The sequence below is a fragment of the Ambystoma mexicanum genome, chromosome 2q (genome assembly GCF_040938575.1).
Source record: "Ambystoma mexicanum isolate Mex_15411 chromosome 2q, UKY_AmexF1_1, whole genome shotgun sequence".
Classification (NCBI taxonomy): Eukaryota; Metazoa; Chordata; class Amphibia; order Caudata; family Ambystomatidae; genus Ambystoma; species Ambystoma mexicanum.
In genome coordinates this window covers 672,864,012-672,878,949 of record NC_090924.1, presented here as the reverse complement: position 1 = coordinate 672,878,949, position 14,938 = coordinate 672,864,012, and positions in this window count along the sequence as shown.

Below are 14,938 nucleotides of genomic sequence, written 5' to 3'. Positions count from 1 at the left end.
GCTCACCTTATCCGCTTCGATGAGTTTGTGGTTTGCCTATCTCCCCGCACACCAGATTCACTGCACACCCTCCAGAGGTTGTGTGGGACGGTTGTCAGACTGGACTTCGTGCCCCACTCCGGAGAGACACTCCAATTCCACCGTACATCCTGTGAACGTCGCAGCACAATTAACATGCACCGGGTTTAGTTTTGCTTCAGTGTTGACATCACGTGGGGGACCGTCATGTTCACTCGGTGATTTCTTCATGAAATCTTTACCATAGATTGCACAACAGGAATTAACATTATTGCAGCAGCAAAATCTAGATCATGCTTTCAACAATGAACATAAACATGCAATGATAAAAGCAAATTATCTTTTGCAAGACACATGTCTGATTATTAATTTTAAGTACCTTATTTACAGGTTGATAAAACTATGTTTTGTTTATATTAACTCTGGTAGTGTTTCACCCTGGTGCACTATATTGTCTACCACTAAAGGCCTGTGCCTCGTTTTCCATGTTTTGGCACTATTTTGAACCACAGCTAAATATGTTGCTGGTTTAAAAATTCCTAACCATAACACCTTAGTCAGTTCTTGAATTAAACATCAACTGTATTGCATCAAAACTCATTTATTGACAATGCCACACAAACTAAATGGCTTGAAGTTTTACAACATATATTGTCTGCCCTTTTTAGAGAGCAAATATTCATATCATTAATACTTTTAGAAATGTTGCCAAATTTAGTTGCATAAAGACAGAGCATGGCACATGCTGCTAGGAAACAGTCCTTGAAGTTTAGTATTTGTTCTTTGATACCATCCCAGTTCACATGCAAATTACACTTAGTGGCTCCTGGCATTTATGTGCCAAGGAAGTCGCCCGTGCAGCAGAAGGGCACAGTGGCCACGCCGTCAGCACGCCGGAGGAGCACTTAAGGCAAGCCCGTCTGTGCCCGGGATGTGCAGGATGTGCGGCATGCTGCCGGAACCGGGATGGTCCCTTGCAGGTTGGAGGGCAACATGCTGCTCTCACTGGCCCCTCCTGATACCCGAAGGCCCACTGGTTTTACAAAGCCCCCTGCTACCCCTAAAACTACAAAGCAACAGGCTGCTTTGAAGTGCGGTCTACTGAACACATGCTCCTTGGTTGGTCGCTCATTCTATGGACTGTTATGATCTTATATCTAACAATGATTTCAAGCTCCTGTTTCTCACTGAAACATGGTTGAGAGACATCGGGCCCTGCTCTTGTTCAGGCCCTTCCTGCTAACTATGCTGTGGTTCACCTGGATGGTGTGGCCCCCCACCCTGGTGGTGGGGTGGCCATGATCCATAAAACCAAATATAAGGTCCGTTGTACCACCCCTAAGCATTCCCTAAAAATAGAATGCCTTTTGATTTGTATTTTAGCATCCTCTAATGACACTCTTTCTGTTCTGCTGGTATACCGGCCGCCAGGGACAGACAGTACTTTTTCACAGCGTATCCAAAGCTGGTACGTGAGCTACAAATCACACACCCTTGCTTGGTAGTTATTGGGGATTTCAATGTTCCCATTGTAGCTAACTTTATGGCTCTTATGTCAGACTTAGGGCTCCCGCAGAGGGTTAATGAACCAACCCATCACCAAGGTAATTTCATGGACCTTATCTTCGCCCCTGAGACACTTATTGATATTGCCCCCGCCCCCATTGTCCTGTGGCATGGTCAGACCACTTGCTCGTGCCCTTTTTATTTCTTCTCAAGACACCCCCCCTCTACTTTTCTTAAACCTGCCATCTGCAAACATAGTTGGCTAGGGGTCACCAACCTTTAGCTGGTTACCTCCCTTTTAGCTCACTGTGGTCAGATAATTGCTCCCTGCTTACTTTAGAGAACGCTTGTATTGCAACGGCTGACCTATTAGTCCCCATGCAACTATGCAAACAAAGAAGTCGTCCTCCTGAACCCTGGTTTTGTAAGGAACCTAGAGCTTGTGAACTTCAATGTAGGCTGGCTGAGAGGAAATGGTGCTCTACGTACTCAGACGAAGCTAAAACCATCTTTCACAGTGCTCTCACTTCTTACCATAAAGCAATTATGAATGCCAAGAAAGCCTACTTCAGCCACACGGTGGAGGAGGCTCTAAACAAACCTTATTTGACTTGGTCCAGTCACACTCTACTCCGGAGACAGGTTGCCCCTCGGTACCGCCTTCCCAGGATCTGTGTGACTCTCTTTCTACTTTCTTTGTGAATAGAATATCGGCTATTAGAGACACGATAAAAGATGAGGCGGTTGCATTGACCACTGATAGGGTACATGTTGAATCCCCCCCAGTTACGGGGTTGTGGTCCACTTTCCCCCTTTTCTCCCACTCTGATATTCTTTTAGCTATTCAGCAATTAAAATCTGCCTCCCCTGCGGACGCCATACCTCTGGCCCTTATAAAGGAGTCATCAGGTGATATGATTGCTCACATTACCTGCTGGTAATCTTTCATTTGCTACTGGGGTTATTCCACCTTCACTCAAGCATGCTCTGGTAAGTCCTTTGTTAATAAAAAAACCTCTTTGGACCCTGAAGTGCTGCCCAATTATCGCCCATCTCACTGTTCTCGTTTATGATGAAGCTCCTGGAAGCCTTGGTATCTCCCCATTTGTCCAACTTCCTAGAGTCCTCTCGGTAATTTTATGTGTTTCAATCTGGCTTTCGGCCGGGAAGAGGCACTGAATCTGTCCTGAATTCGGTACTTGATGACCTAGTATGCTTGGTCGATCAGGGTGGTGTCTGAGCCATCCTGTTATTAGATCTGTCGGCGGCGCTCGACACGGTCGATCATCCTACCCTGGTCTCCCAGCTGTCTGCGGCGGGATTATCCAGCCAAATTCTTGATTGGTTCTCAGCTTTTCTTGCAGACCGCTCTCAGTCGTTATCTCTCCCTCCTTTCTGCTCGGCTCCCATCTCACTTGTATGTTGGGTCCCGCAAGGATCCCCCATCTTGTTTAATGTTTATATTAGACTCTTGCTAGTCCTTAATCCTACTCCGACGACACCCAGATCCTTGTTCGCCTGGACCTATCTCAGTCCGAGACAGCTGACCGACTGAGGAAAGGCCTTGAGGAGTTGGTGGGATGGATGCCATCTAACTGGCTAAAGCTCAATGCTAGCAAAACTGAGGTTTTGGTTGTAGACACTACCTCTCCCCATCTGTTCTGGAACGCTGATTTCTGGCCTTCTCTTGGCACCCCTCCCAATGCCTGTTCTGTCGGTCAGAAATCTGTGGATAAAAATCACTGCCTCCCTGTCCATGGACGAGCACGTGGCTGCAGTCTGCATGACTGGCCATTTTAAACTGTGGGTCCTGCGGAAGGTTCTTCCTTTTATTCCCACAGCCTGCCAAGCACCGGTGGTAGCTGCCCTAGTTTTGAGTGGAGTAGATTACTGCATTTCACTGTATCTAGGGCAGCCTCTCTACCTGATCAGGCGGCTACAACTTCTTCAAAATGCAGCGGCCAGAGCCATTCTTCGCCCTCCATTTGGAACACACCTGTCCCCCTTGTTGAAACAACTGCATTGGCTCCCTTTGGTGGCTCGGATTATGTTCAAGTCTGTGTGTATTGTGCATCAGGCTTTCTACGGTATTGGAGCAGAGTATATGCAAGCCAAATTTGTGCGCTACTCTTCCACTTGTGCTCTCCGTTCCCAGTCAGCCCTCTTGATAATTGTCCCTCGGTTTAGGCTGGCCCGCTCAGGGGGGCGTGCCTTTTCTGTGGTGGCCGCAAAAGCTTGGAATGAGCTTCCTCTTGCTTTATGGAAGATTGTCGATCACCTTGTCTTTCTGCGGAAATTGAAAACTATACTATTCTAAAACCGCACTTTACTGAAATCTCCTGTATGCCTCCGCGCCATGATGCCTTTGGGCGTACGTGCGCTCAACAAGTTCCGATAACATAACAAAAAGGAAATAGCGTTCTGGTTACATAATATTTTTGCCCGTTTTTTGATGTATAGCAATGTTGTCTTGTGTAGCACAATTTATGACATTTGGGCCGTCTCTTTTCTCTTTCACTTAAAGCACCACATTAAGAGAAAATACTAACCTTATTTGCATTATAGGTGTGTGCTGGGGAGCATAAAAGCACACAACGCCCTTGCATGTTGGTCAGTTTACAAAAGAATATACAATGATCTGAACATGCTTTTATTGGCAAAGACACGTCTGACAAACATAAGTGTGACTGCAAGTATGAAATAAAAAGCAATGTTTTTTTAAATTATCAATTGTAATACTTTTTGCATCATACATTTAATGACAAACAACAATAAATAAATGTTAAAAAGTCCTCCATAATTAATGAATCAACTTTTAAAATTACTTAAAGCACCACATTAAGAGAAAATACTAACCTTATTTGCATTATAGGTGTGTGCTGGGGAGCATAAAAGCACACAACGCCCTTGCATGTTGGTCAGTTTACAAAAGAATATACAATGATCTGAACATGCTTTTATTGGCAAAGACACGTCTGACAAACATAAGTGTGACTGCAAGTATGAAATAAAAAGCAATGTTTTTTTAAATTATCAATTGTAATACTTTTTGCATCATACATTTAATGACAAACAACAATAAATAAATGTTAAAAAGTCCTCCATAATTAATGAATCAACTTTTAAAATTACAAATAAACTTTTATTGACAGACTGTTTCGCACTACTTCATGTCCCATCGTATCAAACAGTTAATTGTATTATAAATGATATCTCTCCATCCAAAATTCATGTTTCTCATTTAACAGATAAGTCCTGTGAGTGCCAGTATGTCCCTATTATGACCATATCATTCATTTACTATTTTAACTCGGTAGCTATTCTCTGCGACAGCCTAAATAATGTCAAATTTAGATGAGTATTGCTTTTTATTGATATGGTAGAGAAAAGTCAACCTTTCAATATATACAAGATAACAATTTAAAAGTTAGTATTAACATCAAAAGGACAAACATATCACATTTGAAAATACAAATATATCATAATACATTGAAACTCAAACTTAAATTACAATTCATGCAAACAGTAACACTGACTCTTGGGGGACAATTGTGTTGTGTCTGGCCAGTTCAATATAATGATTCAGAATTCAAAGAACAGAAAAAAGGGGGTACAGGAGAATTGAAGTGGACATATGCATTCCAAATTTAAGGATAGCAATAAAATATAATTTTGACACATATGCACTGACAGTTAAAGATGTTCTCCCACAAGGACTCACATGTCAAGATTACGTAATCTCGAAAATGATGCTGCAAGTAAAATAGTCGCCTCCCTAGTAGCGCCGGGCAAGAGGTCAGCAAATGTTTCAAAGTTTCATGCTTTTTTGGATCATGACAGAATGTACTTACTTTGCCAGATTTAGGAATGATTCTACGCTTTGCTAGAACATCCTTAGTTGGCCACAAATTCAGCCAGAAACTCAAGAACAAGTTCCTGTAGTTGGAGCATGGGAACCTATGTAGATATGGTTCAGGGGTATGACATTTCTTTATATCCAATCGCTCTGTCTGAAAATAGCGGTAAGTCATGCATGATTGTCTCGTGCAAATCCAGTCATATTGCCACCATTTTTGCTTGGCTCGAGTGGAATTGGTCAACTGCAGCTCAATTAATATGTCGGCCGCTGCCATGATACCAACTGTCTTCTGTCTCCAGATTGCCATGGAGGAGTGTTCAGTAGAGCTCACATACATGGATAGGGCGTTCAGTAGAGAGCCTGGATTGGAGGTTGACAGATATTTCCTGTATAAGGAACCCATTTTCTAGGCATATGAGATGTTTAAGGACTGTTGGCCCAGTTCGTGCCTCACTATACACATTGATGACTCTGAGGGAGTGATAAAACTTGCTTCCAAAATAGAACTTCTAGTCATAACCAAAAAGATTCAGGTCTCCAGGCTCTAGCTTCAGCACCATATAAGTCATGAATTGGACTTTCTGGTTATAAAATGTAAGTAATGGGACAATAGAGAATCTGCTCTATTTCGCATGTATGATGCAAGTTTGGGCAGAGGCTGTCTGCATCATCCTCCTTAGTTCTAACAGATAGGGAAGGTCAGAAACGTGGTTGTTAGTGTTTAAACGCAGGTAACTGTATTCATTGACCACTTGTAAGCGCTCCCTATGAAAATACCAGGTGTAGGAAAACATTTTAATTTGTTGTTTAGAGGCGGATAGCAGAACTTTTATCTTCTCTAGATTAATCGTGAGTAAGTTTGAATCAGCATATTTCTCTAGAGCGGACAAAAGATTTTGCAGCCCCTTAGGGGTCTTTGCCAAAAGAACAAGATCATCCGCATAAAACAACCAAGACACAATTTATTTTCCCAATTTCGGGGAATCAGAACGGACTTCGCTGAACTGATGTCTCATGTCCGATATAAAGATAGTAAATAGTGAAGATGCCAATATACAGCCTTGCTTAAGGCCCCTGAACTTTGGAATGGGGGCCGGGAGTTTTCCATCTAGGGTCAAACGTATCTGAACCGTTGTGTTAGTGTGCAGTTGTAAAATCAGCACTCGAATATGAGTGGGGAACACAGCGTTGATCAGCTTGGTTCTCAACAGATCTCTGGAGACAGAATCAAAGGCGGTTTTAAATCAATGAATGCCATATAAGTAGGTTGCTTAATTTGGAACCTGTGTATTTTTATTGCATTTATGGTTTGCAGATTAACTGCCGTGCCTAAACCCCAGACAAAGCCCATTTGAAACAGGTCATGGAGATTTTTGGGAAGCCATCCTTGAATTGAAGTCTCTTAGAATTAGATAGGCAAACAGCTTGCCTGGGGCATCAAGCAATGTAGTAGAACGGTAATTCTTTGGCGAATGGCGATCTCCCTTTTTAAAAATTGGGACAATAATTGACTTGTGCCATGAAGGTGGAATTTGTTGAGATTTCAATACATGGGTAAAGATGGTGTGGAGGATTCTGGCCCAAGCTTCAGGATACAGTTTGAGCATGGCATTGTTAAGCCCATCGGGGCCCTGAGCTCTGGAAGAGCTGAGTTTTGAGATATAAAAAATGTCTTCTAGATCGAAAGCGATAGCGATATCGCTGGAAGAGGTTTGTACTGGTGGCTGACCGCAACAAGGAGCTGGGGCATACAAGGCATGATAATAAAGGGCCCAGACATCCTCCGGGACTGCATTAATTTGCATGGGAGTTTGGGTGACATGATTGGCCCGATTCAATAAGCCCCAAGTCAAAGCTGAGGTTTTGGAGGTTAAGGCCTGGAGCATCTGTTCAGCATCTTTCTGCATAGTTAAAGCTTTCCGCGACTTGATCCAGTTTTTATACTGTGTTTTAAGTTGTCTCAATTTTTATGGATCTAGTCATCGGAGACAGATAGAACAGGTTTCTTTTAGCTGAATGAAAGGCGTTTTTCCTTATGTTCAATACAAGATCGTAGGCGTGCTTGTGTTTATGGCTAGGCTTAGCGAAAGAGGATGGTTGTAATTTGAACATCTGCAAGGCTGTGACATAGAGACCATCAATGTATATTAACTCAGGACTCAATATGTCATCTGGGTTCTGGATTTGCATATTCAAATCACTCAATAGGCTTGGGGTCCACCTGAATCAGTTTCTGCCACCAGACAAGCTAAGAGCAGAATTGTAAAAAGAAAGAGGGCAAGACCATGTGAGGGATAGAAGCTCGTGATCACTAGATTTCTGAGGTTTCACTTGAAAGTCATCAATGACAGTAAATAGATCACGGTCTGCATAGACACAATCAAAAATTGCTTTTTGTTTGTCTCTCCTCCTGGTGTTTTGAAGAGGGATGTCACTAGTAGTTCCATTGATCATGATTAGCTGTCTATCATCCATTAATGAGGACCAGCGATGTACAAGGGCTGCATTTTGTGCAGATCCTTTAGACAGGCAAATAATATTAAGATCGCCAGCTAGTATTATGTGATCTCTTGAGCTATCATTGATGATTAGATCCAATACTTCTTCTAGATCGTAAAAAAACACATCAGTCTTTATACTGCCATGATTCCAGTATATGTTAATAAAGGCCAAGGTTTTAAAGGGGGTTTCGATTTTTACTAGCTGTGTAAACATGTTTGGGGAAGCCCATAATTCAAGTTGCAGACCTGTCGCAGCTTTCACTGCTACAAGAAGACCAGCCATAGGCCTGCCTCTAACTGGAGCTTTGGCTGGAAGTATAGAGAGTCTGTAACTATCCCAAACTTGCAGAGCAATGATGTCATAGAAGTTCAGCGGGTTCGAGACAGTTGTCAAAAGATTCTTAAAGCCTCTGGTGTTCCAGCAAGCTAGGCTATAGGCACAAAGTTTACTATCATCCTTGAGTTGTTAATTTTGATTTGCATAGCGCGATTGTGAAGGGTGATTTGTTATAGGATCTACCTGACGGAAAGATTCAAAGGCTCCTTGAGTACAAGTTATCTTTAAGGGCAGGGAACATAAGTCTGTGCCCGTTGACAAAGCACTCTCATCTCAGGATTCGTGCACTGTAGATCGAGCTAGTAAAGGCTGTTGGGTGAACAGAAAGCCCAGACTGAATAAAGCATCTCTGGATTGCCATATGGTGTTGACCCGATATACCCGATTGCATCCAAAGTCTTGCAATCGATAGATCATTGTCATTTAGAAACTCAACCTATGATATGTTGGAGGAGCATAGATCTTCCAGCAATGGAATATCGCTGAAGATTTTTAAAATGCTGATCATCAAAATCATAGATGGAATAGGGGCTACCTCTGCCTTCGAGGGTTAAATGATGATAGCCAAAGAAGGTATTTGCGGCGTCCTTATGGTTGGAGACAGGCTCACACAGAGATTTCTGGGACATTTTTGGGTCAGAGCAGGAGCACCATTAGTTGTTGGTTATGATTGGGGCCACATTGCTTGCTCGGCTGGGGAATGCAAAGTCTGTGACTGTTTTAGTAGAGGACGCTTATGCATTGTTTTTTTATAATTCCAAACGTGTGTGGTTGAGCTATGTAGCCTAACTTGTGGAAGAGTAGTGAATAGGGCAATTGACTTTGCAATTTCCGACCGCTTTTGTTCTAAGGTTAGGAAGTCATTACCTCAAGGTGACGGAAATCCATGAGCAGGAGCAATAGAAACAGGGGTAGGAACTATTTGAGAGGACGGAATGGGCTTTGAAGTTGTTTGATCTTGAAGTTCTACTTCTTGTAAAAGGTCGTCTAGTGGTTTATCAAAGTCAAAGAATGGATAAACTGCTGTGAGCTCGACCTATTTGCTGTCACTGATGACTTCAATTTTTTTTTTAGGGGTCTTGAAGTTTGGTATGATATGGAATTTATAACGCGCCCATACACAAGTGTTTCAAGGCACGACGAGGCAAGGGAGGGGAACAAAGGGAGGACAGACAACGATCCTACGAAGCCAGGTGTCATTCAGATTGCGCACGTGCGTGGGAAGGGGGCAGGGACAGCGCAGTACATGGCAAAGATGATAACAATAAGTAAGTAGCGGCCAGCAGGTGGCAAGTGCATGGTAAGAGCAGACATCAGGTGTCAAGGGCTGGGAGGCGGACTGTAGGGATACAGAGACAGTCCCCAAGTGCAGGGGTTGCCAGGTGGGCAGTTCAGGTGTGAAACGCTGGTTGGGAAGGACCTGGTCCTGAGATCAGAGGGTGTGCAGGTAGCCAGTGCAGTTCCAGTTACAACTAGGAGGTCAGCAGAGGAGGGGAGGAGAAAAAGCAGAAGCAAAGAGAAAGGTTTTGAGGAGCTTCCGGAACCGGAGATGGTTCTCCTCCAGTTTAAGGAAGGCAGGGAGGCTGTTCCAGAGGGAGGCCCCAGCCGAGGAAAGAGATCTCCCACCAACTCGTTGCATGGAGAAGCGACTGACCCTGAGGGAGTTGGAGGCGAATGAGCGAAGTGCTCGAGAAGGGAGATATTTAGGAAGAGAGAGTTGGAGGTATTGAGGCCCCAGCCCCCAGAAGGCCTTGTGGATGATGCAGAGGGTTTTGAACTTAATCCTCACAGCCACTGGGAGCCAGTGCAGAGATTTCAGTCCTGGAGAGATACGATCCCTGAGCTTAAGGCCAAGGACAAGTCTCGCAGTCCTGTTCTGGATAAGTTGCAGAGGGCGGAGAGTAGAGTAGAGTCTATCCAACTAACTATAACCACACTTGAATTCCGCCAGCTGCATTTATTCAAGCCAGGTCCTAATTGATGAATCCAATGCTTCAGGATTAGCCACTACTACGGACATCTTAGCAACTTATTTTACAAAGATCCATTGATAAATGTTGGTGCGTGATCATTCGTGTGCTGTATGCGCCGGGATGGACACTAGGGTGACTTCTGCACCTTGCAACTTTGCCTAGAAGAATTCCCCCCTATATTGATTTTGGGGATTACTACCTCTTACTCTTGCCCTGAGGAAGGCGTTGTTCTTTGACATCAAGGGCCTTACGTAATTTTGGTCTCTTTTCGTTGGAACTCAAACCAGATTTTTTATGAGATCATTTCTCTTTTCAACATGAAGTAATGTGAAAAGTTGACGTTGGCAGACCTGTTTTTATGCATTTATATTCGTGCACAAATGTCTTTCCTTCATGTAATTATATTTTTTTCAAACTTTGAACATCTGCTTAAACTAAGGTGCTTTAATGTTCTTTAGGCACCATGCTATCACTATTACCATTGAATGTTAAATTATGATTATGGTTTTATTATGCTTCCCCTTTTTTTCTTTGTTAAATAAATCTGTTTTCATATACATTGGCTTCATATTATGTGAGATTCCCTTAGATTGTCCTCAGTTGCCACTAGGGATAATTTAAGGATATCTTTTGATACCTTGTCCATTAATCATTTGAATTAAGACCGTAGTCTAATAATTGTATACAGCTTTTGAATTTGTTTGTTTGAATACTTGAGACCCCCTCATTAGCTGTACCACCAATTGGGGCAATCCCCTATTTTTGTAACGGAGAGTAGAAGCAGGCAGATTTAGGAAGAGGCTGTTGCAATAGTCCAGCCTAGAGAGAACCAGAGCTCTGGAGACAGTGAGCTTCTGGGGGAAGGAGAGGAAAGGAAGAATTTTTAGGAAGAGAGAGTTGGAGGTATTGAGGCCCCAGGCCCCGGAAGGGTGAGCTTCTTTGTCTTAGCAAAGGCGGCAAATTCTGGTCTAATTGGGGATTGTGGCAAAATAGGCTCATTATGGGGTTGAGTATTGGGAATTATTATAATCTCTTCAGTTAGGGACAGAACTGCATCTGATGATGGAGTCACACCTTCTGCAGGGGTTCCATTGGAGTTGTCATTAGCTAATGTGACTCTATTAGTCGGCTTCTGATGGAGGGTGTCTGTAGAAGCACGTGATTCATGTTTAACTAACTGCACTATCATGGCAGTCTGTGTATTCATTTTGGTGACTAAGTTTTCAAAAAGCTTAGTCAGGGACAGAAATGCTGTTTTCGTGGAGCTAAAAGTAAGCTCGGCAAAAGTTATGGTGAAGTGTCTAGGAGATCCAGACTGATTGCTTCGTGCAAAAACTGGTCTTCTTGGGGTGGGGTTTGCAAAGGAAAGTGAAAGAACAGATGAGTTGTGCGTAGAATTTGTAAACATAACCGGGGATTGCGATAGCTTAGTCGGGCAAGGATTAGACAAAAAAACAGGGGGAGACACATGGGGGTCAGCTGCATGTGAGGAGAGAGGAGCATCGGGAGAGTCATCGGAAAGGTCAGTTTCGGCATAGCTGGAGAAGGGTCCCGCTTCCGGGTTCTGAATATGACCGGATTGCGCATGTTCGGTGTATTCTGAGCTCAAAGTGCTAAAAAGGTGTGGGGGGCAATTGTGCACCTGGGCTACAATAACAGTTTGAGCACAACCATCAGAAGTTGCAGCATTAAAGTTATTTGAGACTTGGGGAGGCATAGCTGACAAACTCATAAAGGGAGAGGCTGAAGTGAAGGCACTGATGATGAGGTAAAGCCAGCTGCCAATAGCGAATCAGGTGGTGTACACAGGTCTATTAACAGCAGATTGGCAGTAGAGTTGTCTGCAAGAGAATGAAGAACCGCTTTGGGTACAGAGTCACTGTTCAGGGATTTGTGAATCGACTTAGCAGGACTACAAAGCCTCGAATATTGTCAATTAAAGACTACGAACGAAGTTGCGTGGAGGACTTGCCGTTCCGGGTGACATTCAAAATGTGTGTCACTGGTTTTGGCGTGCGTTTGGATTGCTCAAGTAGTATAGTAATTTCCTTAGGAGAAGGCATCGCTGTTCTAAGTGAATATACGCCAGTCATATAGCTACAAGAATATGCCTGAATTGTAATCACTACAGAGCAGCACGATTTAACAAAGCTCAAAATAATTATTTATAATACACTCACTAGCGAAACATCACTTGACACAAGCACTTCCCACAAATGCACGCACTCACCGTTGATATAGGGCATCTGGGGCAAGTGGGAGGAGCAAGTTCCGTTATACACAGAATGCTTCAAAAGAACAGTATAATGCCTAAAGGATGAAAGAAATAATATCCAATTAGGGTATTGCAGGCAGTTATATATATATAAAGTACACAGCATTAATAAGGAGTAATGCATTCACAGTATCTTCGCCGTACCCAAATTGTTTTTCCAAGGGACCACGGGAGTCGGGACAATCAAGGACAGAGAAACAGCACTTGACACAAGCACTTCCCACAAATGTGTGCCCTCGCCGTTGGTATAGGGCTTCTGGTGCAAGTGGGAGCAGCCAAGTTCCATTATACACAGAATGCTTCAAAAGAACAGTATAATGCGTAAAGGGGCCGTGTTTGAGCCGGTAGAGGGGCTCCCAGAACCACCCTTGTTTTGCATATTAAGTAACTTTGGGATTAACCCTAAGTTACCAGGGGAATCCAGACGCTCCACAACACTGATGAGCCCCGACGAGGCCGAAACACGTGTCTGGGGTTGCTGTTGGTACTCTTGTTCAGAGTAGAATTGCCTAGCATTTCGGTGCCGGACTGCCCCTGGGCAAGACAAAGACTGATATGCAGGGATATGTCTCCTCTGTGAAAAGGACAGTGAGCTAAAGACTAGGTTGAGACTCTCCCGGGGGCCATCCACCCAAGAACAGGTCAATGGGCTGTGTTCATGCCGGTAGAGGGACTCCCAGAACCCCCCTTGTTTTGCATATTAAGTAACTTTGGGTTTCACCCTAAGTTACCAGCGGGGAATCCAGACGTGGATCCCTTGCTCACTGTTCTTAGAGAGGCACAGCTGCACCTCACTGATGAGGGCAGAAACATGTTTCTGGGGTTGCTGTTGGTACTCTTGTTCAGAGGAGAATTGCCTAGCATTTCGGTGCTGGACTGCCCCTGGGCAGGACAAAGACTGATATGCAGGAATATTTCTCCTCTGTGAAAGGGACAGTGAGCTAAAGACTTGGTTGAGACTCTCCCGGGGGCCGTCCACCCGAGAACAGATCAATGGGCCATGTTCGTTCCAGTAGAGGGACTCCGAGAATCCCCCCTTGTTTTGCATATTAACTAACTTTGGGTTTCACCCTAAGTTACCAGGCAAATCAAGACGTGGACCCCTTGCTCACTGTTCTTAGAGAGGCAAAGCTCCACCTCACTGATGAGGCCCCACTAGGCCAAAACACTTGTCTGGGGTTGCTGTTGGTACTCTTGGTCAGAGGAGAATTGCCTAGCATTTCGGTACTGGACAGCCCCTGGGCAGGACAAAGACTGATATGCAGGGATATTTCTCCTCTGTGAAAGGGACAGTGAGCTGAAGACTTGGTTGAGACTCCCAAGAACAGGTCAATGGGCCGTGTTCGTGCCAGTAGAAGGTCTTCCAGAACCCCCCTTGTAGTGCCTAAAGGATGAAAGAAATAATATCCAATTAGAGTATTGCAGGCATTTATATATGTATAAAGTCCAGAGCATTCATAAGGAGTAATGCATTCGCAGTCTCTTCGCCCTACCCACATTTTGTTTCCAAGGGACCACAGGAGTCGGGACAGCCAAGGACAGAGAAACAGCACTTGACACAAGCACTTCCCAACAGTGCACATGCGCAAATGTGCGTGCTAGCTATTGATATTGGGGTTCTGGGGCAAGTGGAAGGAGCCACATTCCGTTATACACAGAATGCTTCAAAAGAACAGTATAATGTCACAATCTTTTTTCCAAGGGACCACAGGAGTCGGGACACCGAAGGACAGCGGAACAGAACTTGACACAAGCACTTCCTACAAACGTTTAAGTGCATGTGCTCAACGTTGTTATAGAGCTTCTGGGGCAAGTGGGAGGTGCCAAGTTCCGTTATACACAGAATGCTTCAAAAGAACAGTATAGTGCCTTCACACGAGTGCACGCCAACTATAGTGTTGTCTCTATCGTTGCTTTCTAAGACTGAAGAAAAGATGGCCCACTCTGCTCCTGCACTCCGCTCAGCTTAGATGAGTATTCACTGCCATTACAGAATGTCTCCAAAATGCATTGGCCTTTATAGTTTCCAAGTTGTGCACAAATTCTCATAAAAAGGTCATGCACGTGCAAGCCTGGGTTCTACACCTTGTCATAACATGTCTATTAGTTTCTGTCACTTCCTTGATTTTACACAACCTACATCCCCTCTAACCAGGCTGAAGCCCCTTTATTGGACCAGTAACACCTAAAGTGGCAAGCTGATTGAGGAGTAGTAATACAGTGAATCAACAGATCTCTGGAGAAGGGGATAATTCCAAGTAAGGTTTGGGCTTGGGAATGCCTCTTGGGATCACAAATAATCTTTATGGGTCTTTAGATTTTTCAGATGGTCATGATTGCTTCCCCAATCCCAATCTTTTATCTTTCTTGTGAACTCCTGCACAAGTGAATGTAATTATGTTCCAAGTTCGGGCACAACTCAGTTAGGTTACAAATGGCTTTATTCGCCATGAAATATTCCTGAGCTAC